Here is a 12,773-nt window from a genome sequence, read left to right as displayed (position 1 = left end):
TAAATTTATAGTTTTGATCTTTTATTTTTAGTGTGTGCTTCAACTTGGCTCAGTTCGCGAATTTCCATCTTACCGTGCTAGAAATTTTAATCGCTTGTTATGGTTGGAAAAAGCTAGTTTCATAGGGAGTCATGTTTGGGTTGGTAAAGCTGGCCTTGAGTTTTACCAACACGGAGATCCTGTTTGTGCGCGTGATTCTCGTGCGCAGCTCGATCATTGGCGTTTAATTGGTTCCTTGGTGCTCGTCTAGTGCTTCTGAGCGAGCCACCCAATTTCCCTCTTTTGCAAAACAACGAATACACAGCGGAAACTCTCACGGTCTGCTAACCCAAACGTGTCTACGATTTTCCCACTTAAAGCGTTGGTTCCTCACGCTAGAGCATGATGATTATTAGATGCATAGAGCGTTGCTGTAGTGGCTCTCCAGAAGAGAATAACAGAAGAAAAGCCCAGAGTCTCGGTACTTCTCGTTAATTCGTCCAAGCAAGTTGGTAAAACCCCGTCGTCAACACTACAAAAAATTCAATTTTGACCACTATAGTGACGAATGTCGTTGTCGATAAAAGTACAGACCGCGCCAAGTGCCACGAAATACGAGATACAAAAACCCTTAACTTGTCGCGCAACATTGTTTTGTAGTTTCGTAGTTTTGGGTTGATGTTTCGCGTTTTTTACCTTGCATGATCAACTTGTCGCTTATTTATTGCGGTAAAATTGACAAAAGCTTGTCGCCAAAATTTAGGGGTTTATGCATCGAATTTTAAATCTGTTTCACGTCTCTACAAACCTGTTGAACAAGACAGGCCTTCAATATTTTCACACTGTGTTCCGTGAAATCCTGGTGCACAGCTACAGTTATATCCTTTGACTCCGTCTCTGCAAGTTCCGCTGTTTTTGCAGGGATGGCTGTCAAAAAGTAACTTTTTGAGAGTATAAGATAATGTCAAGACTTGTCAGTAATATTTCATTAACCGTTCTAAGTTACTTTAACATACAAACATTGCAGAAACATTGGACCTTTGCATTAAAGACGTAGGACTGATTAGACTCTGACGATGGATAGCCATTCTGCCACTATACCAACCATGTATAAAACGCTTAAGGTCGGTCGTTTCTCCAAATATGCATACAACCAGGGTTCAAAATGTCAAACTTAATTTTGTTTATTCTTAATATTCGACATTTTAGAATAGTTTTCAAATTAATTTAAAGCTAACCTTAGACGTATACACATATATTTAAAGTCTTAAACTATTTTCCACTCCAGTAAGTTTTCTACTTAAATTCTTTTCTTGAAAAGCTCTGTTTTGTTTTGTTTCGTTTGTCTCTTTCCCATTAAAGTGTTGGTTTGTGTGCTTCCAACTCTCGGAGACAAATATTTTGCCATTTTTCTTGACCGACATCACTTTACCATCTCTATTCTGCTATTCTGAGTTGTTTCTTACCCAGAGTACAAGTTTCTCAGATCCAAATGGGTGTGCACTCGCATGAATATGATTGTCTCTTATCGGCATACACACACACACCTCCATTTTTACAACTGTTGGTTGGTGTACAGCCCTAAAAGGAAGCATTGAGGATATCTCGTCATAACAAAAAATGCTACTTTATAGACTGCATATCCATATCAAACTCACGGGGTACAAATAGTCTCTTACTGAATTTCGTGACCACGCCCACTTCATCGGCCCACTCAAATCGAGTGCGATTTTTGGATGTTATATCAACTTGCCGACTCTCTGTATAGAAAGTTAACAATGTACCACCGAAATATTGAGCTATAATATCATGGCTTTCCATTTTGTGTATTTTCGTACTACAAAGTAAAGTTTTTCCCTCGTCATTTTCACCTTTTCCCGAGCGGGTCCGTCAAAATTAAGAAGGCGTTCGTGGTCAAAACAAGACCGAGCAAGGAGTCTTGGGCGATTTCTCTCTTACGCAAGCGCAAATTGAAAATGTACCGCCAAAATCAAAGAGAGGAACAAATTTCCTTTGTTTTGATATGTAAATTGTCGAACAAGGAGCAGACTGAACCTCGTCAAATGGCTAGTCAAAACAACCACACCTTCCTCCTTTTGCTCGTTTCCTGTTTTAGAAGCGTGAAAGCAGTGGGAGAAGAATCGGGTAGCTCGGAAAGCGCTTCACCATCGTTTACTTACGAGATAAACAAGTAAGATTTGTAAAGTTATTTTCCGAAAGAGTCGGAATAAATACATTTTTTTCAGGTTAGATTGCTGTTTTTACCCTAAACGGCGTCCAATAAATTTTTGTTGCAGCCTACTAATCTATACAGTTTCGAAGGAAAATATTCAGATGCTTCACCGTCCCCGAAGGGGGTTTTGTCCTGGTGTACCGGTTCACAAGGGAATTACCATTGTTCTTTCTTTGTTTAGGAGTTATCGGTTAGCTATTGTGTATTGTTTGGTCTTTTGTATTGGCTCTTGTGAACCGGTACACGAGGACAGAACCCCGAACGGTCTCCACTCATCGAAGCGTGTACTGAATTTTCAGTCTCTTGTTGGGTTTGTCAACCTCCGTGACTTCAATATCATACAATTTTGTATCTTTCCTCTGTGAAATGACCTTTTTAACAGGGGTGTATGCTGAGTGTTCGTTGCAGAATCGCTTTGGTTTTCTTATCTCTCTCTTTGGCTTGTCCGCCATTTTGAAAATTTGCTCAGGAGGGGATCTGGGTTAGCGGCCGCGCCAGGCTGGAACCGACAAAAACAAATGTCCATCGCAGTGGGGAAACAGTTTGATATGAGGTGATAAGCTCATAGATTTTGCTAAAAGCATTTCACTCGCTAAGGCTAGGAACACGTCTTGGCAAGAATGAGAAAAGCAAGTCAATGTCTTCTTTCTTCGTCTAATGTTTAAAGTAATGAAGGCGATAAGTTTGCAAAGAAACTGAAACTGTGGTACTGCGTAGGGGGGGGGTAACAAGGTAATTTATTTTTATCAACTATGTTGATAATGTAAGTTGGCCGCTGTAAAGAGTTTCAAACTGTGGATTGTGTTGGCGTTTATATGCAGAGAGTGGAGCTACGCTATTGATGGGAACATGGTAACGAAGAAAACAAGATTAAATTAGTAGAATGAAAAGCGTTCGTTGATACCTACAGTATGGGTTTAAGAGTGCCGATTTGAAAGATAAACTTTTTTTTCAAGAGTTTTGCGGCTTTCCGAACTACCTAAATGTAAGGAAAGGTCGTAGGCTGCCGTATGCTTCTTAGAATGATTAGGTAGAATAAAGCGTCTTGCGACTGTTCTCGGAATCGGTCACCTAGTCGTCTTCCTGTTTCACCAATATATGTATTTTTGCAAAAAGGGCAAGCTATGCAATAGATGACATTGGCGGAGGTGCTCGTGAAGTGATCAGTAATCTTAATAGATCGTTTACTCCCAGACATTTTCTCATTATTGTGAATAAATTGACAAGTTTTGCGTCGTGCATGAGTGCAATTAAAAGTTCTGGGTTGGTTATTAGTCGTTTGAATGGATTAAGTGGAGGTTGCGAAAAGATACCGCGATAGCTTCTGCGATCCAAATGGGGGTGTACTCGCTTGAATAAGATTGTCTTTTCTTGTCATACACACAAACACCTCCATTTTTACAACTTGTTGGTTATTGAACAGCCCTATAAGAAACATATAGGATATCTCATCATAAGAAAATAAAACACTACTTTATAGACTGCATATCAGATGATAAGATCATAGATTTTGCTAAATCCATTTCACTCGCTAAAGCCAGAATCACATCTTGGCAAGAATGAGAAAAGCAAGTCAATGTCTTCTTTCTTCGTCTAACGCTTAAAGCAATGAAGGCGGTCAATTTTCCAAAGAAACTGTGGTGCTGCGTAGGTGGGGATAACAAGGTAATTTATAATTAATTTTATCCACTATGTTGATAAAGTAAGTTGGCCACCGTAAAGAGTTTCAAACTGTGCATTGTGTTTGTGTTTATATATGCAAAGGGTGGAGCTACGCTATTGATGGGATTATGGTAACGAAAAAAAACAAGAGTAAATTAGTAGAATGAAAAGCGTTCGTTGATATCTACAGAATGGGATTAAGAGTGCCGATTTGAAAGATAAACTTTTGTTTAAGAGTTTTGCGGCTTTCCGAACTACCTAGATGTAAGGAAAGGTCGCAGGCTCCCATAAACGTCTTAGAATGATTAGGTAGAATAAAGTGTCTTGCGACTGGTTTTCATGCGTCCCTATCAATCCTTTCTACGTCGCGAAGGTGTTCTCGGAATCGGTCACCTAGTCGTCTTTCTGTTTCGCCAATGTATACATTTTTGCAAAAAGTGCAAGCTATGCAATAGATGACATTGGCGGAAGTGCTCGTAAAGTGATCAGTTATCTTAATAGGTCGTTTGGTTCCCGATATTTTCTCATTGTTGTGAATAAATTGACAAGTTTTGCGTCGTGCACGAGGGAATTTGAAAGTTCTGGGTTGGTCATTAGTCGGTTGAATGGATTAAGTAGAGGTTGCGAAAAGATAGTGCCAGTCTGGATCGTTTTAAAGTTTTCAAGAATAATAGATTTAACTGCGTGGTTGTAAGGGTGAATTGTGAGAGTGAATGGAATGCGGTTGGAAATTTCCCTATGTGTCGTTTGTTGTGCTCACTGTCGATTAATAAGTTGGGTGCCGTGGTGGCCTGTTTGAACGAAACAAACAGGATAACCAAGTTTCTCGAAAAACTGGCACATTGATTCTGATTTTTCGAAAAGATTAGAGTCATCATTATAAAAACGACAAGTCTAAGAAACTAAGAGAAGAGTATGGAATTCTTGACATGCGATGGATGCGAAGATCAATACATCAAGTAACAATGAGTCTGTAGGTTTGTAATACACACTATTGAATAAGCCGTTGCCTTCAATCAAAACTCTGATATCTAAAAATGACAAAGAGTTGTCGAAAATATTTTCCAGGTATATTTTAGAGCCGGTTGAAAGGAATTGACGGAAAGAGTTCCATATAACCCCTATTTCAAAAAGACTAAATATAAAGGTTTCTTTGCAACACTCTATGCATCATTAATGTATGGGGTTATATGGAACTCTTGACTACAGCTATAAATTGAGTTAGCTCCTCTCTGCTAGAATGGGTAGCGCTGATACAGTCGTCAATGGAGCGACCGTAGTGTTCAGGTTTGGGGCCGCTATATTGACTGAAATATTAGTATTCGATGAAACCCACGAAGAGATTGGCATAGCTGAGTCCCATTTGGGTACCCCTGGCTACGCCATTTGTTTGTTTGAAATAGTTTTCCCTGAATGAAAAAAAAAATTGAGTGTTAGCACTGGTTCAGCTAGGCGAAGTAGTGTTTCAGAACTAGGTCCCTTAAGAATGCTTTGATCAAAAAAGTTTTTGAGCGCCAGAAGACCTTCGCCATTGAGAATGACCGTATAAAGAGATGAAATATCCGTAGTGAAAAGAATTTTGTCGCGACAAAGAAGTTAAGTGCAAAAATTTCAAGAGCGTGTTGGCTGTCTTATATATGATGGTAAAATTTTGACGATGGTAGCCATAATTTTGCCTAAATAACTGGAAATGAGTTCGGTGGAAAAACTGCAAGCCGAGAAAAGGGGTCGATCTGGGTTGTTAGGTTTTTGGATTTTAGGTAAAACGTAAATACAAAGCGGTCTAGGAGTGGTAAGGATGAGAATTTTTTTTTTTTTTTTTTTTTACAGTGACCAGCAATTCCTGTTTAGTTATAAGTTGGTTAATGGTATTTTGACAGGGTTTTGGTTTATGGAAGTGCAATCTAATAGTGATCAACGTAGTGGTGATGAAGGACCGACTGGACCTAAAGGACCTGCTGGATCTGCTGGACCGAGTGGACCTGTTAGACCAAAAGGTTTAAGAGGTTCGAAAGGGGGTGCAGGTGAACAGGGACTAGAAGGAGATGCTGATGCACAGGGACCAAAAGGAGATGCTGATGCACAAGGGCCAAAAGGAAATACTTGTGCACAGGGGGAAAAGGAGATACAAGATTAGGGTGCCTAGGGACCAAAACGTGATACTGGTGCACAGGTGCCAAAATTAAAGGTGATACTGGTGGGCAATGACCAAAAGGAGATACCGGTGCACAGGGAAAAAAGGAGATATTGCTGCACAGATACCAAAAAAGATGCCACTGCACAGGGGCAATAAGGAGATACTAGTGCACAGGGACCAAAAAGAGATACTAGTATACAGGGACCAAAAGGTGATACTGGTGCATAAGGGCCAAAAGGAGATACTGGTGCACAAGGACCAAAAGGAGACACTGGTGCACAGGGACCAAAAGGTGATACTAGAGCACTCGGAGCAAAAGGAGATATTTGTGTACAAGGACTTAAAGGTGATACTGGTGCACAGGGACCAAATAGTGATGCTAGTGCAGAGAGGTCAAAAGGAGATACTGGTGCATGGGGGCAAGAAGTAGATACCGGTGCACAGGGACCAAAAAGAGATACTAGTGTACAGGGACCAAAAGGTGATACTGGTACCAAGGGGCCAAAAGAAGATACTGGTACACAAGTATCATAACGAGACTCTGGTTATACAAGGACCAAAAGGTGATGCTAATGCGCAAGGGCCAAAAAGAGATACTATTGCACAGGGTCCAAAAGGAGATACTGGTGCACAAGGGCTAAGAGGTGAGACTGTTGTACAAGGGCCAAAAGGTACTGGTGTACAAGAGTTAAAGGGTGATACTGGTGCACAGGGACCAAAACAAGACACTGGAGCACAAGGGCAAAAGGGTGATAATGGTGCACAGGGACCAAGAGGTGATACTGGTGCGAAGGGACCAAAAGGAGATTCTGTTGCACAGGGATCAAATGGTGATACTGGTTCATTACGACCAAAAGAGATAAAGGTGATGCTGGGCCATTGGGTCTGAGAGATGCTTCTGGTAGTTGTGGTGGTGGGAATTTGAAAGCAAATGGTTCAATTGCAATGACAGGTAATTTGAACTTGAACAATAATAAGATCATCAATTTGACGTCACCGTTGAAAAGTACTGATGCAACTTATAAAACATATGTTGATGCAATTGCAACAATACATTTACAGGTGGTGAGACATTTCGAGGTGATATCAATATGAACAATCATAGGATAGTCAATCTGGAAACAGCTACTCATAATCATGATGTAGAGAATAAAACATATGTAGACACAAAAGCTAATACATTGTTCCATCTTGATGGTTCCAAAACAGTGAATGGTATTCTTACAATGGGAGAGAATAGAGTAGACGGTCTAGCAACTGCACAGTTTAATGATGATGCTGTCACTTTGAGTCAGATGACAGACATACGAATAAAAAAGAGGACTATGTTAATCTGTTGGCACAAACAATGAGTGGGAGATAATTTGTCAATTAGTTAATGGGTTCTAAAATAACAACGGGCGATTTCAACATGAATTCAAAGAACAATATCATTATCAAAGAACCGCAATGACATGAAAGTACTTATACATCGAATGTCAAATTTTTCAATAAGATAATTTCTAACATACACCGAATCTAAATATGGCGGACAGCGAGGGGAGAATGGGCCGTAAATCACGTAAACGAGGCTAGTCAGTCATCAAGTTTTCCCGCCGTCTTTGATATTTTTGCTGAAAACATAGAAACTGATCTTACTGAGGAAGATATTCTGGGAGCTAGCCTCTGTGGAGGACAGCCTTGTTCTCTGAAGAACGACGAGCTTCGTTTCTGGCTCAAATGTCGTGGAGATTCTTTAAAAGGTCTCAAAACGAAGGCACAACTTGTTCAGCGGTAGGTGAGACAGACTGATGAATTCACTTGCACTTCTTTGTAAGCTTTACTTTCGGATATAGTTGAGACATTCGAAGCGATTGCAGTTTAATCGAAAGAAAAATAAAGGGGGATTATCACTTTATAAAAGTCAGCAATATTACAGAATTGTTATAGTTCGATTATTAATAAGAAATAGGACCGTTGCGCGCTTCTCCACTCGTCAAACTTGTCAACCTTCTCTTGATACGAGTTTGTTAGTTAGAAATCACCCAATATCAGCAGTCATTTCAAATGTGCAATGTTATTTATTGCTTTGTTGCTTTAGATCTACATGAGGGAACTTTTTTTCCAGAGTCGAAGAATACATTAAATCCGGCAGAGATAAAAATGTGATCGACCCAGATGACGACAAGATATACACAAAACGTAAACGATTAAAAACAGCGCACAACAATCCAAGTTACAAGTCAGATTGCTCTCTTACACCCTTGTATCCTAAAGATGGATGGGGTAAAAGTCTTCAAAGGATGCCGTTTTTCACACGAGCTGAAATGAATTTGCATATTGCCAAGACAGGGAGGAATCTTGACCCAAGTAAAAATCATTCTGTGCCGATGATGTATCAGGAAAGCGACGACATTCGAAAAAGATCGCTATTTGAAAGACATTGAAACTGTTAGCGACTCAAATTTATTTTATTTTAAAGCACGTTGCTACCATAGCTTTAGAAAGAACGACCCACTCCATAACATAAAAGTGGCTTTGTCGATAATTTCTGGAAGTGTTATCCATGCAATTTGCACCTATATTACAGGAGAACTCAGATATTGCAACCATACATTAGCATTGATGCTTATAATCTGCAAATACAGTTTACATGAATGTAACCATGTTAACGATCTAGACAATGAGGATGAAATGAACCCTAAGGAAGCCTACACTTCAAGATTGCAACTTTGGCATAAGAGAGGTAGAGGAGATGTGATAAAACCGCAACCAGTGATGGATGTCTTTTTGTCTAAAACCAAAAGTGAAGCTAAAATACCTACTACTTCAAGGGAACCAGGAGTCAAGTGTCTTTTGTATGAGGCTAGAAATACCATACAGAATCAGATACAAGCTGAATCTAAACTTCAACTAAAAACTTGAGGCTGAAAATCCCAAAATGGCCTTGGCACAAATCATGGCATCCAATACCTCCAACCAACCTGATTGTATTGAATCAAAATTTGGCAGTTGTGCTCAGGGATCATATGGGAGCTACCAACTAGCTTTTACTGAAGACAATTTTAATGTGTACATGGACATATCTTCATTCTCAAGAGTACCTTTACAAGAAATCTATGAAAATCCATTATTTCCTTTGATGAATAACCAAGATGATGTTTACACAATACCAGAAGAACTTGAGGAAGCAGAGAAGAGATTACTAAGAAACATTAAAGTGGACAAATCTCAAGTGAATGACATTGAAACTAAAACAAGAGGGAAATCAGGCAGTGAGAAATGGAAAAGGGAAAGGTTTACATTTACTGCTTCCAATTTTGGATTGATTGTGAACAGAAAAAAACAACATGATTCCCTCGTTAACAACCTTCTACATCCAAAACCAATAAATAAGAGATGTACCAGGCATGGGAATCAGTATGAAAGTATTGCACTAAGACAATACCAGAAGTACATGCATTCAGTAAAACAGCCGGTTTTGGTTTACAAGTCAGGTCTTGTTGTTTGTTTAACCTCACCATACCTTGGTGCCTCCCCAGATGGCAAACTTGTAGACAAAGGCTGTAACTCACCTTTTGGGCTTATTTAAGTCAAATGTCCAGAGACAAAGTTTATGGTAACACCCCTTAATGCCTGTTCTTATGATGGGTTCTTTTTAGAAAATTGTGATGGCCAGCCAAAGCTGAAACGAGACCACTCTTACTACAAACAGGTACAGGGCCAGCTAGGAATCACAGGAGCCAAGTGGAGTGATTTTGTTGTTTATACAAGCAGAGGAATTAGCATTGAGAGAATCTTATTTCAGGACCAGTTCTGGCTCAATCTACAACAGCGTCTGAAAGATTATTACTTCACACACTTTATCTCCAAAGCAGCCAGTGAGTTTAGCAAAAGTCAATGACTTGTTTCAAAACCTTTTATGCAAAACATAAAAATGACATTCTAACTCATGGATACAGCAACATTTCTAGGACATAGGATATAATCATGTTCAGAAAATATAGAATACTATTTTGCATAATAAAACATAAACTGACTGCAAATTGAAACAATGAGGTGACAATTAGTTAGGTTACATTTCATTTGGCCTGATTATATAAAGTGCCAGGGTTTACCAGTGTGTTTTGTCTCACCTGCGAGTTAAAGGAAAAAGAAAGCAGCTTGGTCGGCCCACTTCATAATAATCAGGACCTTGTATCTCACTTAAATTAAGTCGTATCTTTAAATTGCATGGTGTTGTTCTCATTGTGATCTATCTATGATACCCTTGGATGGCTAATTTAATTACTTATATCAAAGCTGTGCAACTCCAGCAAATTACTGAAAAAAGTAATAACTGAGTGATTTTCCTTCTAATTTGTGAGTGACATTTAACAGAAGAAAACAATGAGTTTTAACACTAATGCTAACTAATAGTTAGGATATTCGTTTAATGATTAGGAAAAAACACTGTAATTGTAATAGCCACGTATTGGCACTACATTTTTATTACCTTTGAAAGATATGAAACTTAACAATTACAAAATGTACTTGTGTATCATAGTTACAGGCTTTAGTACAATACTTGATACAAATGAAATTTAAGAAAAGTTTGTTTTTGGTTAAGGATGAAAATTAGATTGCCATATGGGTATGTTAATAAAGGCGTTATGGTTAACACATTGAATATGTAAAGTGCGTACTGATTGTCATATTGATATACATGCTTGACCACACAAAGTATGGTTGGGTCATTCATTCTGATTTGAGAGGGTCATGTGTATTGCATAGGAATGCGCATACAGACCACACTTGATTAACCACTCCAAACATGCTGAGGGGAATTACTTTGTTCCAGATATGAAAGTACTTTATTTTGTTAATAGCCCTCTCGACATGAATTCTTACGCTAGCTATTTGCTGGGTTTTGACAACATTTTCAGCAGACATTTGTGAGTCACCTCCTAAAAATGGTGGGATGTTATTCTGGACGCCCAAAGGTAACAAGTCATCAATTTGAAACCCTTTGTCTGCCATGACCTGGTCACCACATTCAAAATCTTGAGCCAGGAACCCACTCCTTGTTACAATTTCTCGGTCACTGATGCTCTCTGTGTAAAGCTGGCTGATAAATGCTATTGCTCCGCTGAGAGCAATACCGATCAAGGCCTTTAAGGTGACTTGGTTTTCATACGAACTAAAAAGTTCACTGTTTAAAAGCAAACTGCTAGGCATTTCACATCTCACTTCTGTGTAGTCTGTTATGACTCTCGTGTGAGGGTGTTTTTCCATGAATGTAGCTGGCATAGTCTCATCAATAGTCCTCCTTGAAGGCCATATGCATACAGGAGCAAACTCAAGGTACATGAGGTTTATCCAAGTAACAAAACTTCTGCTAATGGTTGACTGCCCAACACAATACAGATGAGCCAGATGTAGTTCTGCAAAGCCTCTCCTGAGTCGGCATATTACAATGAAGAACTGGTCCCTTGGTTTGATTTTGCATTTGGGTCCCCTCTCGTTGCTCACATATTGTTCAGTCTGTTCACTCCCTTCTTCATAAAAGTCATCTGGTAAGTCTTCACTTGCTTTTTCTTTGGGTCGTATGTTTTCACAAACTGTTCCTGGATCAAGGTATTCCAACATCGCGTTAAAGACGTTTATGTTTCGAAAACCAGTATAAAAAGCAACATCTTGGTCACGATCGAGCCGATCAACACAAAATGTCCTCGATTCTAGGCTCGAGTTGGTGTCTTCGAGGATCCTTACTTTTAATTGGAGACTTTCGTTTTCTTTTAAAAGTTCCTCGGAACGTCTCCTTTGTTCAGCCAACACTTTCTCAAGACACACCAATTTGTCTTGTAATTCCTTACAAGAAATACAAGTGTTATCATCATCCGTACTATCTCCAGAATGTTGCTCTTCTTCTAGAGCCGATTCAGCAATAACACATTTCTTCTCCGTACTATATCCAAAATGTTGCTCTTCTTCTACAGCCGCATCAGCAATAACAAATTTGTTATTTTCTGCTGTTTTGTCCGACTTTCGCTTCTTGGACGACCATGCAGTCGAACGCAATCGGTTTTTGGGCGGCTTTCTCCTCTTTGGAGAAACACTCCAGATAAATCTCGACAGAACTGACGTTTCCAAAGGATGAACCCGTCCAGTTAATGTTTTTCTAAGATCAGAGGGCTTGAAATGTAGCGAGCAAACTTTAGTTTTGTCAGTTATTTGGAAAATTCCTCCCTTCGTCGCGTCAAATGGCATGGATCCATTGTTTTCTCTTTGAACGCTCCTTTCGGAAGTTGAAAAACGAAACTTTTTTGCCTTTTCCCGACTTGTAACCTCTCTGAGTGCAATCAAAAACGCAGCAGTGTGAAGGCATAGTTTGAACGAGGTACAATCTCGATACAAAATCAATAAAAAGATTCCTATAAAAACTAGTTCAATGGGTATAAACATTTGTGTTTGCAAAGCTGTCGACTGACCAGCCTCGTTTAAGTGACGCAAGGCCCAATCTCTCCGCGCCATTCGCCATATTTAGATTCGGTATATATGTTTAAATTATTAATTAAAGAGTTAAAAAGCGGAAGCATATTTAAAATACATTCGCTCCGACGAAGGGCTAACGCCCGAAACGTCAGCTTTTGTAATCGTTACGGTGGCCACTTTACCACTTCAACTTTGTTGATATATCCAAATTATTTCCTTACTCCCACCGACGCAGCCCCAAACAGTTTCTTTCGAAACTATCAGCCTTTATTCATTTGTATTTAAATACAGTCTATTAATATAACTAGC

At 39.3% G+C, this 12,773-nt stretch overlaps 1 pseudogene; it reads left to right on the top strand.

The window, feature by feature from the left end:
- Positions 1 to 5,114: 5,114 nt before the first annotated feature.
- Positions 5,115 to 9,894, top strand: LOC148732984 (uncharacterized; annotated as a pseudogene).
- Positions 9,895 to 12,773: the final 2,879 nt, after the last annotated feature.

The sequence above is a fragment of the Stylophora pistillata genome, chromosome 4, assembly GCF_964205215.1.
Source record: "Stylophora pistillata chromosome 4, jaStyPist1.2, whole genome shotgun sequence".
Lineage (NCBI taxonomy): Eukaryota > Metazoa > Cnidaria > Anthozoa > Scleractinia > Pocilloporidae > Stylophora > Stylophora pistillata.
This window is presented reverse-complemented; position numbering and strand designations above follow the sequence as displayed.